Source organism: Saimiri boliviensis, chromosome 7 (genome assembly GCF_048565385.1).
Source record: "Saimiri boliviensis isolate mSaiBol1 chromosome 7, mSaiBol1.pri, whole genome shotgun sequence".
Classification (NCBI taxonomy): Eukaryota; Metazoa; Chordata; class Mammalia; order Primates; family Cebidae; genus Saimiri; species Saimiri boliviensis.
In genome coordinates, this window is record NC_133455.1 from 75,732,879 (window position 1) to 75,745,396 (window position 12,518).

The following is a 12,518-nucleotide window of genomic DNA, read 5'->3' on the forward strand; positions in this document are numbered from 1 at the left end:
ACAGAGTTAATCCAATCTTCTGTCTTTTTGTTTTTGGCACCCCCTCAAAGTATTGGATGATTCCCACCTATAGTGGGGAAAACCACTGCTTTCTCTAATCCACCAATTCAAATGCTAACCTCTTCTATTATAGAAACACAGTCTCAGACACACCCAGAAGTAATGATTAATGATACCTGGGCATCCCATGGTCCAGTCAACTTGACAAAAAAATTAAACATCATTGTGTGTGTGTGTGTGTGTGTGTGTGTATTTGTGTGTGTGTGTGTGTAAGTGTATGTCTACACACAAGTTCTGAGGAAAGGTAATAACATCTTAACCTATGGGACATCAGAACATGGTTAGCAAAGCAAAACTTGATATGATTGAGAGAACCGTGTTTCACCTGAAGATCATAGACTCTGAGCTGGATTGAGTAAGTAGTAGGGACTTTGCACTGTCTCACTTGGAGAGATGTTAAATCTGTGTTTTATTATTTTTTAATTATTAAAAATATTAATATAAGTTTATGTATAAAATATTTTTAAAACATAAACAATTGATTATGTATACATTATTAGACTGTAAAGTTATAAAATTAAGAAAATGATTGCTATAAAATTTAGAGAAAAATAAGATTGAAGAGGGCCACACAAGGGGCTTTTATTGTACCAGCATTTTTGTACTTCTTACATAGGCATTGAATAGATTCTTGTATATATGACATACTTTCATTAAAATATATGGAAAAGTAGTGATTGATGGGGCTGTCCTCAGTTACAGAGATTTGAAAAGACTCAACAGTAAGACAGCTTTCTCTTTCCTGACAGGTAAAATTTTGGGAAAAATGCAGTTTTTAATGGGCATGTATAGTGCTTCAAAAATATAGTCAGGTTTTTTTTTTTTTAGCCAAAGAAATAAATAATATACATTAGTCTCTCTGTCTTACACTTTCATACATGTTTGTTAAGGTCAAGGCTTTAAACAGCACATTAAGAAGTATTGAGACAAAGTTAAAATATGAAACTGGAGATTGTTATGAGAATAAAAGTCATTTAGAAACTCAGGGGAGGTTTACTTAAAGAATATGGAATGCACAGATATTAAACCAATATTCTGGATTAATCTAGGTGCCACATGAAACTAACATCTAGATGGACAGTTACAGATGTTCTCTTGATCTAGCAATGCTTCAGCAATCTTCAATCTAGGCTGAGAATTATTAATCTTTACATCTCATTTTCAAAAAATGTGTGTTTCTTCTATCTCCATCTACTCCAGATATTCCTCCTGAGCATTCTAATTTGAGCATTCTAGGGAGTTCAGAGCAGCCAGATTATAAGGAAAATCTGTTTTTGTTTTGTTTGTTTGTTTTTAATGCGAGATGGAAGAGGAAAGAAAGAGAGATTCTTCTCAGAAATAGAGGAGCCACCCTCATCACCATTTGACCCTTTAGAGCAATCACTAGAAGGAAAGGAGCTTCTTTACCTTCACTGCATTTTCACCCGTTTGTTACAATGAAAGCTTCATTCACTAGCACCTCTGTGGTACACTACAAAGGTTTCCTTAGCATAGAAAAATACGACGGGAAAAGAGCCAACATTGTCAACTAGACACAGCCAGGAAGAGTATTTCTAACTGAGAGATCAGTGCATCAAAAAGACTGTCACACTGCAAACAGATATTCAGAAGGAAGGCATAGAGAGTAGATGGACGGATGATACACACCTTGGGCTGAATGCAGAGGAAGCTGGAAATACCACGTATGGGACTCATTCCTGATGCCAGCAGCTCCTGGGGAAGTGGTGAGTTAAATAGGTGAGGAGCGGCTCAATCTCACTGTGAACCATCAGAATCCTAGTTGTAAAAGACCCCTTGACCCTCATGGATATTTCAGCTGACAGGGAGAATTGCTTGGAGAGGTAGCAGGTATAGGACTCCAGCCTGTTGAGACCCTGGAGTGTCTGGCACCTGAATTTCTGTTGAGCATGGCCAGGGATGTCCATCCCAAGGCTGGCTATGCTCATCTAGGTGGTTTTGACCTTTATAGACTGTCAAACCTGGAAAAAGCAGGGCTCTCTTGCCTGTAGGACAGGACCAGTCTGATCTAAATGCTCCCCTGTCTTCCAGCCATTCCTGGGTCCCTGCCTGGCCATGCTGTTTGAAGCACAACCTTAAATGCCCAACTGAGGTGCTTTCTAGGGCACCATCATACCTCTTCCACTGGCAGACCACACTTGTTAGAGAGCTTCAGGAGATGAGCTCCCACAGAAGCAAACCCAACCACAATCTTTCTTTTTGCTTTGCTAGAATGCACTTGTCTACAGCCTACTCTCACTGCTTTACTGGTAAGCAAGCAGACTCCACTACCCTGCTGCCACCAGTGTACCTGCACATGAACTTCACTGCTGCTGCCCCACTTACACTGGCACATGCATGCACACACCCTGTCACCCTGCTGCTGCCAGTGCAAGTACACATGCAGGCTTCATTGTACCACCATTGCTACTGCTAGTACATACATATGCATGGACTCCACTGCATCACTGTCACTGACACAGTATACATGTGCAGACACCAACATCCTGTCTCCACCAGTGTGTGTGAACTCTACTGCCCTGTTGACATCACCAGCATAACAGTGTATGTGCACAAACCATGCAGTTCCACTGGTATGCACTCACATGTGTGGACTCCACCACTGGCAAATGTATGAACACAAACCTTGCCACAATGCTACCACCGACAAGACTGCTGTGACCCTGCTGCTGCTGACATGTGTGTGGGTACAGACCTCACTGCTACCACGCTAACAAAACACTTTTGATGGCACCTTCCATTGGAATCTTGTTGCCAGTAGACCAAGAACACCTTGGGTCCTCCAGTACAGCAGGTGTTTAGTCTTGAGAGGCCAGAGAAGAAACCTGTAGATCTGGAATTAGTCCATTAGGACATGCATCCCAGGAGTGCTGATCTGAGCCTTAACTCCCTGAAATCATCCAGAACCAAAACAAGTCAACTAAACACAACTGATACCACAGTCAAACTCTCAAAAGAATAGAAGAATATAAAAGCAAAAAGCCCCATTCAAAGGACAGCAACTTCAATGATTAAAGGGAAATCAAACCACACAAATTAAAAAGAACCAGAACAAGAACTTTGGCAACTCAAAAAGCCAGAGTCTTTTTATATCCAAACAACTGCATTAGATTCATAGCAATGGTTCTTAACTAGGCTGAAATGGATGAAATGACAGAGAATTTGGAATCTGAATAGCAGCAAAGATAACTGATGTATTAGTCCAATCTCACACTGCTATAAATAAATACCTAAAACTGAATAATTTATAAAGGAAAGAGGTTTAAACAGCTCATGGTTCCACAGGCTGTACAGAAAGCATAGCAACTTTTCCTTCTGGGAAGACCTCAGGAAACTTACAATCATAGTGGAAGACATGAAGGGAAAGCAGACACATCTTATGTGGCCTGAGCAGGAGCAAAAGAGAGAACAGGGGAGGTGTGACATATTTTTAAACAAGTAATCTTACGAGAATTCTATCACAAGAATAGCACCAAGGTGATTGTGCTGGAATGCTTATGAAGGGTCCACCCCCATGATCAAATCATCTCCCACCAGGCCCCACTTCAACATTGGGGATTATATTTTGATATGAGATTTGTGTGAGGACACAGATACAAATAATATCATTCTTCCCCTTGACGTTACCAAGTCCTATACCATTTTTACATTGCCAAATTTAACCATGCCTTCACCAACAGTCCCTAAAAGTCTTAGCTCATTTCAACACTAACTCAGAAATCCAAAGACTAAAGTCTCACCTGTGACAAGGCAAGTCTCTCCTACCTATGAGCCTGTAAAATAAAAAACAAGTCTGTTACTTACAGACACAATGAGAGTACAGTCAAAATAATTCCATTGTGTACCCAAAATAACTCCATTGTGAACCCAAAATAACTCCATTGTGAAAGGGAGAAATCAGCCAAAAGAAAGGGGCTACAGATGCTGTGCATGTCCAAAATCAAGAAGGGTAATGATTAAATCTTAAAACTCCAAAATAATCTCCTTTGACTACATGTCTCACATCAAGGGCAGACTGGATGGGCTCCAAAAGCCTTGAACAACTCTGTCCCTATGGCTTTGCAGGGTTCAGCCCCCAATGCTACTCTCAAGGGCTGGCATTGAGTACTTGTGGCTTTTCCAGGTACATAGTGCAAACTGTCAGTGCCTACCATTCTGGGGTCTAGAGGATGGTGGCCCTCTTCTCACAGCTCCACTAAGCAGTAACCTAGTGGGGACTCCAACTCCATATTTCCCCTCTGCAATGCCCTAGTAGAGCTTCTCTGTGAGGTCTCCACCCCTGCAGCAGGCTTCTGTCTTGACATCCAGACTTTTCCATACATCCTCTGAAATCTACACAGAGGCTCCCAAGCCTCAACTCTTGCACTCTGCACCCTGGCAGGCTTAACACCATGTGGAAGTTGCCAAGGCTTATGTCTCTCAGCCGCAATGCAGGGCCTTGGGCCTTTCCCAACTAGCCATTGTTTCTCCTAGGCCTCCAGGCTTGTGATGGGAGAGGCTGTCACAAAACTGCCTTTGAAGCCTTTTTCCCATTGTCTTGGATATCAGCACTTGTCTTCCTTTCAGTTAAGTAAAATTTCTGCATAAAATTGCTCCCCTCAGAATGGACTTTTCTTTTTTTACTACATAGCCCAGCTATAGATGTTTTAAACTTTCATGCTCTGCTTCTCTTTTATATAGAATTTCCAATTTCAGGTCATTTCTCTAATGACACATATGATCATAGGCTACCAGAAGCATCCAAGGTTGTTCTTGACTGCTTTACTGTTTAGAAATTTCCTCTACCAGATACCCTAAATTATCTCTCAAGTTCAAAATTCCACAGATCCCTAGGTCAGGGACGCGGCTCAACAAAGTTTATTGCTAAGGCATAACAAAAGTGAACTTTGCTCTAATTCTCAATAAATTTCTCACTTCTTTCTGAGATCTCCTTAGCCTGAACTTCATTATCTATATCACTACCAACATTTTGGTCATAACCATTAAATCGGTCTCTGGGAAGTTAGAGACATTTCCTCATCTTCCTGTCTTCTTCTGAGCCCTCCACACTTACCTAATCTCTGCCCATTACCCAGTTTTAAAGTTGCTTCCATATTATCAAGTATGCCTCAGTATAAATTTTCTGTATTATTTCTTTTTGTGCTGCTATAAAAAGTTACCTGAGACTAGGTAATTTATAAAGAAAAGAGATTTAACTGGCTCACAGTTCTGAAGCTGTACAGTAAGCATAAAAGCTTCTACTTCTGGGGAAGTTAAAGGAAATGTGCAATCATGGTAGAAGGTGTGAAGTGGAAGCAGGCATGACTTACGTGACCGGAGCAGAAACAACGAGTTGGGGAGGTGCCAAACTTTTAATAACCAGATCATGTGAAAACTCTATCACAAGAATGGCACCAAGGTGATAGTGCTAAACCATTCATGAAGGATCCACCACTCATGATACAATCACCCCTGACCAGGCTCTTTCTCCAACACTGGGGATTATAATTTGACATGAAATTTATGTGTGGATACAGATACAAACCATATAAATTGAGGTTTAAGATACAGTTGAAGCACAATCACAAGAATCTAGTGAATCCAATAAATGAATACAAGAGGCTGAAGGATAAAACAGCCATTGAAAGAAGTAACCAGATTTACCAGACAGAGTAGATGGTGAATTACAAGAATTTCATATTACAATCAGAAATATTAACAGCAGTAATAGGCCAAAGTTGATAAAAGGATCTCAGAACTCGAAGACCAGTTCCTTAACTCAGTCAGAAAAAAACATATTTCTTAAAAAAAAAGAAATATAAAAGAATAAACAAAACCTCTGTGACATATGGGATTATGTAAAAAGACCAAACCCATCACTCATTAGAACCCCTTAAAGACAGGAGAGAGAGAAAGCAATTTGGAAAATATATTTGAAAATACTGTCCACGAAAATTTCCCCAATCTTGCTAGAGAGGTCAACATTCAAAGTAAGGAAAGTTAGAGAACTCCTGTGAGATATTCCACAAAATGACAATTCCCAAGACACATATTCATAAGCTCCTCCAAAGTCAATGTGAAAAAAAATAATATTAAATGCAGTAGAGAAAAAAGCACGTCACATACAAAGGGAACCCTATCAGGGTAACAGTGGACTTGGCATGAGAAACCCGACAAGCCAGAGAAGATTGGGGGCCTATGATTAGCAATTCTTGAAGAAAATAAATTTCAACCAAGAATTGATTATCCAGCCAAAGTGAATTTCAAAAGTGAAAGAGAAATAAAATCATTTTGAGGCAAGAAAATGCTAAGAAAATTTGGTGTCAAAAGACCTACCTTACAAAATGTCCTTAAGAAGGTGTTGAATATATAAATAAAAGACCATTACTGGCCACTACAAAAACACACTTAAATATGTAGACCATTTACACTATACAGCCACTACACAATTAAATGTGCATAACAACCAGCTAGCAACATAACAGGATCAAATTCACATATATCAATTTTAACCTGGAATGTAAATTAGGTAAATACCCACTTTTAAAAGGCACAGGGGAAAAAGTTGGATGAAGAAACAAGACCCAACTTTATGCTGTCTTCAGGAGACCCACCTCATACACATTGACATGCACAGGCTCAAAGTAAAGTAATGGAGAAAAATCTAACCCGTAAATGTGGGGGTGGGGGGTAGGGGGAAAGGGTTTGCTATTTTAATTTCAGACAAAACAGACTTTAAACTAACAACCCTCATCAAAAAAGACAAGGAAGGGCTTTACAGCATGATGATTCATAAAACAGGTTACTAAAGAACTGTAAAAAGACTCAGATAACCACACAATAATAGTGGATGACTTTTCAGTTAGGGTATTAGATTGTCGAGACAAAAACTAGCAAAGATATTCAGGACCTAATTTTGACACTGAACCAAATGGGCCTAACAGACATTTACAGAACTCTCCACCCAACAATCATAGAATATACATCTTTCTCATCTTCACATGACATGCCCTCTAAAATACACCACATACCTGACCATAAAGCAATTCTCAGCAAATTCAGACAAAAACTAAAACTATACCTACCACATTTTCAGACCACAGTGTAACAAAAAAGTCAAAATGAAGACCTCTTAAAACTGTACAATTACATGGAAATTTAACAAGTTGCTTCTAAATGACTTTGGTGCAAATAATAAAATTAAGAGAGAAATCAAGAAATTCTTCGAAATTAATGAAAACAAAGATACAGCATACCAAAATCTCTGGGACACAGCTAAAGCAGTGTTAAGAAGAAAGTTAACAGCACTAAATGCCCACATCAAAATGTCAGAAAAATCTGAAATTAACAAACTAATAGCTAAAGGAATTAGAAAAAGAAGAACAAATCAACCTCAAATCTAGCAAAACATAAGAACCAAGAGCTGAACTGAAGAAGAAAATGGAAACACAAGTCTGCAGTAAGCAAAACAGCATTGTACTGGTGCACAAACAGACACAATGTAACAGGTTATAGAACTCAGAAATAAAGCTGTGCATCTATGGTCATTTGATCTTTGACACAGTCAACAAAAATAAGCAAGCAGGAAAGGACTTCTTATATAATAAATGATGCTGAGATAACTGGCTAGCAGAAGATTGAAACTGGACCCTTTGCTTATACACAAAAATCAACTCAACATGGATTACATTAATACACTGCTTGAAATTTAAATGAGTACAGTCACTGTGGAGAGCAGTTTGGAAATTTCTTGAAGAACTTAACATAGAACTGCTATTCAAACCAGAAATCTCATTACTGGGTATAGATCCAAAGTAATATAAATTGTTCTACCACAAAGACACATGTACTCATATGTTCACTGAGGCACTATTCACAATAGCAAATACATGCCATTAATATAGATGCCCATCAATGATGGAGTGAATAAAGAAAATGTGGTACATATACATCATGGAATGCTATGTAGCCATAAAAAAGAATGAAATTATCTTCCTTGCAACAACATGTATGCAGTTAGAGGCCGTTATGTTTAGTAAATTAATGCAGGAACAGAAAAGTGAATTAATGCAGGAACAGAAAACAAAGTACCACATATTCTCATTATAAGTAAAAGCTAAACAATGATTACACAAGGACACAAAGAAGGGAACAATAGGCACTGAGTCCTACCTGAGGCTGAAGTATGGGGGGAGAGTGAAGACTGAAAAACCACCCATCAGGAAATATGTTTATTACCTGGGTGACAAAATAATCTATACACCAAACCTGTGCAACACACAATTTACCCAAGGAACAAACCTGCACTTGTATACCCTAAATCCAAAATAAAAGTTGGAAAGAAAAAACATAATTTATTCGATAATGAATCCATTAAATATCAGGTGATCATTGAATTTATAATGAATGGATAGAGTGGAGGGAGCTTGTGTGGAGCTGTTGGAGAATCATGTAGGCACGTTTTTTAAAACCAGGAGAATTGGTAATATTCCCAGGGAGAATATATAATGAAAAAATCAGTAGAATAAGAACCAAGTCTTGTAAAATACTAATACTTAAAGGTCAGAAAACAAAGTAGACAATTGTGGGAAAAGAAAATGGTGTAGGCACAAGAAAAACTAGAAAGATTCCTTTGCAAGAAACATAGATATATTTTAAGAAACAAGAATGGGCCAGATGCTGTGGCTCACACCTGTAATCCCAACACTTTGAGAGGCCAAGGCAGGTGGATTATTTGGGGTCAGGAGTTTGAAACCAGACTGACCAACATGGTGAAACCCTGTCTTTACTAAAAATATAAAAATTAACCTGGTGTGGTGGTGCATGCCTGTAGTCAGAGACAGTTGGAAAAAGTGAGGTGGAAGAAACCCTTGAAGCCAGGAGGGGGAGGTGGCAGTGAGCTGAGATTGCACCACAGCACTCCACCTGGTGTGACAGTGAGACTCCATTCCATCTCATAAATAAATAAATAAATAAATAAAGTGGAAGTCACTTAGACCATAAATGTTTAGATTAGAGCAAAAATATTTACTTGAGTTTAGCAACTAAATGCTTGTTGGCATGCCTAGCAAAGGTAACTACAATAATCTAAGGAAGCTAGATGTTCAAATTTGGGGGAAACGTCAATTAATTTACGTATAAAAATGTGTGTAACAGCTACACCAATTACTTAAAAGTATTTCAAAGTAGAAAAATTATTTAGAAAAAGAGCAGTTACCAGGAAAGTACTACATATTTTAGAAAAAATGTACTGTTTCAAATTAAGCTGGGAATATACTTATGAGTGAAACCATATTTTGAACCAAGCCAAAATAAACCTAGCATTTGCTGTCATTTTTAGAGGCAGAACAACACTGTAAAAAACATAAAATCACAAATACATGTTCTATCTAGACATTTACCAGGTTGCCGGAGTGGTGTGGGGTGGGGGCTGGTCATTTTATTTTGTTTTTGTTTGTAGTCATAGAAGAAAGACTAATCTAAATATGGAAGAATTTTTAAGATAAAGGCAGCATACTGGCTATACTAAATTTCATCTCCATGTAGACCTGTACTGAAGCAAAGCTGGTATACTTTACTTTTCATTTGAATAATTATCTGATGCTTTAATATCACCTCTTCTCTGATGATCCGTATTAGTGCTAGTCTCATTTAGATGAGTGTTAGAATTTTATTGTGCATAAATTTTACACAAATACTCTTCAGAAATTATGTTCTGAGAATTTACTGACTAAGAATAATTACTCCAGCAGAGTCTCAGTTATTCCAAGCCTGGAATTAAGCATGTTAACTCTCATGTTCACAGAATTATTTTCATTAAAGAATTTTTTTAGAAAAATTAATTTTAGTCACTGCAGCATTAAAGAAAAAGGTATTTTCTAGATAGACCATACTTACCCAAATTTTTAACTTGAAAAATTCTGTAAAATATTATCTTCTAATATATTTTCTACTACCGTTGTTATTATCGATGCTTTTTGTTTATGTTTCTATTACAGTTTTAAGATTGCAATGGGAAAAACTATTATTCATCTTTCTTGTAACCTATTGTTTTCCTACTTGGAGGATACATCTGGTTTTCAAGTGGTCCCTGTAAAAACTCTGCATAGACAAAAACTTGATATTTGTTTTGTTATAAAGCTCTCATATTTGAGGAAAGATCGTAAGGGATAAGTATGTGACTTAGAAAGCTTCACAGTTGATTCGTTGCTGTGAATAGGATCCAGATTTGGTCCTCCTGACTCACAGATGAGATTTACATTTTTGTTTTATTTGTATTTCTAACTACACCTATTTAAAAAAATTTCTAACCATACTAGACTACCTAGACTTAAATCCTGAGGTAAGAATATTATCTTGCAATGTCTAAATATCTCTGCAAGATACTGTGGCCTCCAAGAGACTGCTGAAATTATAATCTGGGGTAAAAATGTGAACTACTGGAATATATTTAGGTATATAAAACTTTATTATTTATTTCAAAATTATTTCTGAATTATTTGTAGAGATGTTCATTGTATTTGTGAATTTATAGTGCATGTGTTTGTGTCTAGTATTTTTGTCTGTATATGATTATATGTCTAGCTCTGTATTTGTAAGTACATGGGTGCATGTGTTTCTGTGACTGTGTGTATCCATATGTGTACGTGTATTTTAAGTGTATGTTTAATGTATATGCACATGTGCATTTATCGGAGTTTGCATATGTGCATGCCTCTGTGAGTGTTTATGTTATATATGTTTGTTATATACACACATATATAACATAAACACTCATTTGTGGCAAGGGTATTGTTTGTGGGCAAGGGTATTGTTTGCATGTGGTTTTAACTTGTATGTTGTATGCTTCAAATGTGTCTTAGGATAAATGTGAAAAAAATGGCATTTTCACCTAACTTGCATTTGAGATCCTCAAAGCTAACTTATACTGACTTCTTAAATGGTTTCACAATATTTTTAAACTGATTACCCCCTAAGGACCCACACCGGAGTGGTACAAAATAAGTAAAGCTCTTAAGTAGAATCGGAAAGTTCAATGGAAGCTGTATTTGCTAACATTAAAACATCAGAAATATAAGAGAAATCAATTCGGTACTAAATTTTTCAATTACTAAACTTAATTTAAAAATGTTATCAATCGCCTTACCAGTTTATGAGGTTTAAATGAGAGACACATAGGACTGTTATCATAGAACCTACGACACACTGGCATTCAAAATCATCATCATCATCATCTTCATCATGTAATCTATCAATTTAGTGTGTATGAAAATTTTAAGTAAGAAAAGTATATTGAGTGTTTCTCTTGTGGCAAGAAGAGAAGTGTATTTTCTGGAGAAATTCAGCGGTTCACTTTCTTTCAAGAGACACTGCAGAATGTCCTAATTACCTTCATTCATTTATCTTAATTCAGTACCTACCATACAACTCTATGTGAGCAGAACCCTAATTTTATAACTATAATGAATATGTCTATGTCCCAGAGGCATGCCCACATTATTCATAATTGTACCTGTGATGCTTAAAACCTGAATATGAACTATAACTGTACAACACAAATTGAATTAACATGTGTTCTGAAGAATCTGCATAAAAGAGACTTCTCACAGCTAGTAGATAGACATACAGGGGGCTCTAAACCATACATGAGGATCTAGCCCCTTAATGAGTAGGTAAATAAAAGTAGATCTTTTTTTTCTTTCATCCAGGCTCCTAGGTTTAAGCAATTCTCCTGCCTCAGCCTCTTGAGTAGCTTGGATTACAGGCACATGCCAGCATACTTGGTTAATTTTTGTATTTTTTATAGAGATGGCATTTCACCATGTTGAATAGGCTGGTTTCAAACTTCTAACCTCAAGTGATTTGCCCACTTCAGCCTTTCAAAGTGCTGAAATTATAGGCAGGAACCACTATGCCCAGCCTAATGTAATTGAGAAAAATATCTAAAAGTAATTAGTCTGAAAAAGAAAAGACCATCTATCTCACAATAAGTAAGTTTTTATAAGTGCGATAAAAACAATGAAAACTGGTGACAAAAACTTTATTCATTGTCCATATCAAACAACACAAATAATATTGTCAATGTGCATGGGGTCCATTTGTTAATTATCCTCAAGGGTTGTGATTTAGAATTTCTATTTTCCAATGGTCTTCTTTTGGTATACACATTCTTTTTTTTTTTTTTTTTAATTTTATTTTACTTTAGGTTCTGGAGTAATGTGCAGATCATGCAGGGTTGTTGCATAGTTGCATACTATATCCAGTATTTCTCCCCATGTTATCCCTCCCCACCCTTCCCACCCCTCCGCTGTCCCTCCAACTGTACCCAGTGTGTGATGCTCCTCTCCCCGAGTCCACGTGTTCTCATTGTTCAACAACTGCCTGTGAGTGAGAACATTCGGTATTTGGTTTTCTGTTCCTGCGTCAGTTTGCTGAGAATGATGGTTTCCAGGTTCATCCAT